This window comes from Mustela putorius, unplaced genomic scaffold, assembly GCF_011764305.1.
Source record: "Mustela putorius furo isolate JIRA1106 unplaced genomic scaffold, ASM1176430v1.1 tig00537338_pilon_pilon_pilon, whole genome shotgun sequence".
Lineage (NCBI taxonomy): Eukaryota > Metazoa > Chordata > Mammalia > Carnivora > Mustelidae > Mustela > Mustela putorius.
Genome location: NW_025422460.1, coordinates 1,223,529 through 1,226,545, shown reverse-complemented (window position 1 = coordinate 1,226,545; position 3,017 = coordinate 1,223,529).

The window sequence follows — 3,017 nt, the reverse complement described above, 5'->3', positions numbered from 1 at the left end:
AAGGGAAAGAATAAAATCAAAGTGAAAGATGAAAAGTGAGAAATATAAGATAAATATTTCTTAAATAGAAACAATACAATAGAAAAAAATCAATGGTGAAAGGGAACCTGTGTGGCTCAGTTGGTTAAGTGTCTGCCTTTGGCTCACGTGGTGGTCCCCGAATCCTGGGACTGAGCCTTGCTTTGGGTTCCCTTCTCGTGGGGGAGTCTTCTTCTCCTTCTTTACCCCCCAACTCGTTGTCTATCTAAAATAAATAAATAAAACTTAAAGAAAGAAAAAAAATCAATAGTGTTAAAAGCTGTGTCTTTTAAAGGACTAATTAAATTAAAATATTTTCTGACAGTGATCAATATAAAATGGAGGCATGAATACAAATAGAGCAGAAAAGTTTTTTAAAAGGTAATCCTAGGAATAACTATATATCAATAAATTTGAGAACTTAAACTATATATTAGAAATATATAATTTAGGAACACCTACTTCAGAATAAATAGAAAGCTTGAATAACTGTATAATCATTAACTAAGTTGAATGAGTGGTTATATACTTGCCCACTTAAGAAAAGATTAATAAAAGATCTCTGTTAAGAAAAGATTATGCCTTAATAGTTTTGGGATTGAGTTTTATAAAACTGTCAAGAAAAAGATAATTCTAATTAAAAACTCTTCTGAAGATTAGAGAGAGAGAAAATACTTCCAACACAATCTATAAGACTAAAACCCCTTGAAACCAAAATAAGACAAAGAGAATGAGAAAATAAAATTTCAGGCCACAAATTACATACAAACATAACAGAAAAAATTTCTAAACAGAACATTGTCAAAATAAATCCAGAGTTTACTTTAAAAGATAATACTCATGACCAAGTTGATTTAATATTAAAAAACCCATTAATGCAATAATCACATTAAGAAATTAAAATGGAAAAACAAAATGATTATCTCAATAGTTGTACATATGTATTTATTCGCCATGGGTTTTTCATAGATAGAGTGTATGAAGTTGAGAAATGTTCCCTCTATCCCTATACCCTAAACGTTTTAATCAGGGATGGATGATGGATTTTGTCAAATGCTTTTTCAGCATCACTTGAGAGGACCATGTGGTTCTTCCTTCTTCTTTTATTGATTTGTTCTATCACACTGATTGATTTGTGAATGTTGAACCACCCTTGCACCCCAGGGATAAACCCATCTGGTCATGGTGGATAATCTGTTTAATGTACTGTTGGATCCTATTAGCTACAATCTTGTTGAGAATCTTAGCATCCATATTTATCAGGGATATTGGTCTGAAATTCTCCTTTTTTGGTGGGTCTTTGCCTGGTTTGGGGATGAGGCTAATGCTGGCTTCATAGAAAGAGTCTGGAAGCTTTTCTTCGGTTTCTATTTTTTGAAACAGTGTCAGGAGAAGAAGTATTATTTCTTCTTTGAAAGTTTGGTAGATTTCCCCAGGGAATCCTTCAGGTACTGGGCTCTTGATTTTTGGGAGGTTTTTGATCACTGCTTCAATCTTGTAACTAGATATTGGTCTATTCAGGTTGCCAAATTCTTCCTGATTCAGTTTTGGAAGTTTATAGATTTCCAGGAATGCATGCATTTCATTTGGTTGCTTAAGTTATTGTCATAAACTGTTTTTTTTTAATTAATTTATTTTCAGAAAAACAGTATTCATTATTTTCTCACCACACCCAGGGCTCCATGCAATCTGTGCCCTCTATAATACCCACCACCTGGTACCCCAACCTTCCACACCCCCGCCACTTCAGACCCCTCAGATTTTTTTTCAGAGTCCATAGTTTCTCATGATTCACCTCCCCTTCCAATTTCCCCCAACTCCCTTCTACTCTCTAACTCCCCATGCCCTCCATGATATTTGTTATGCTCCACAAATAAGTGAAACCATATGATACTTGACTCTCTCTGCTTGACTCATTTCACTCAGCATAATCTCTTCCAGTCCTGTCCATGTTGCTACAAAAGTTGGGTATTCATCCTTTCTGATGGAGGCATAATATTCCATAGTGTGTATGGACCACATCTTCCTTAACCATTTGTCCATTGAAGGGCATCTTGGTTCTTTCCATAGTTTGGCGACCGTGGCCATTGCTGCTATAAACATTAGGGTACAGATGGCCCTTCTTTTCATGACATCTGTATCTTTGGGGTAAATACCCAGGAGTGCAATGGCAGGGTCATAGGGAAGCTCTATTTTTAATTACTTGAGGAATCTCCACACTGTTCTCCAAAGAGGCTGCACCAACTTGCATTCCCACCAACAGTGGAAGAGGGTTCCCCTTTCTCCACATCTTCTCCAACACATGTTGTTTCCTGTTTTGTTAATTTTGGCCATTCTAACTGGTGTAAGGTGATATCTCAATGTGGTTTTAATTTGAATCTCCCTGAGGGCTAGTGATGATGAACATTTTTTCATGTGTCTGATAGCCATTTGTATGTCTTCATGGGAGAAGTGTCTGTTCATATCTTCTGCCCATTTTTTGATATGATTGTCTGTTTCATGTGTGTTGAGTTTGAGGAGTTCATTATAGATCCTGGATATCAACCTTTTGTCTGTACTGTCATTTGCAAATATCTTCTCCCATTCCGTGGGTTGCTGTTTCCTTTGCTGTGCAGAAGCTTTTGATTTTGATGAAGTCCCAAAAGTTTATTTTCGCTTTTGTTTCATTTGCCTTTGGAGACATTCCTTGAAAGAAGTTGCTGTGGCTGATATCAAAGAGATTACTGCCTATGTTCTTCTCTAGGATTCTGATGGATTCCTGTCTCACGTTGAGGTCTTATATCCATTTTGAGTTTATCTTTGTGTACGGTGTAAGAGAATGGTCAAGTTTCATTCTTCTACTTATAGCTGTCCAGTTTTCCCAGCACCATTTATTGAAGAGTCTGTTTTTTTCCCACTGTATATTTTTTCCTGTTTTGTTGAGATTAATTGACCATAGAGTCCATATCTGGGCTCTCTAATCTATTCCACTGGTCTGTGTGTCTGTTTTTATGCCAGTA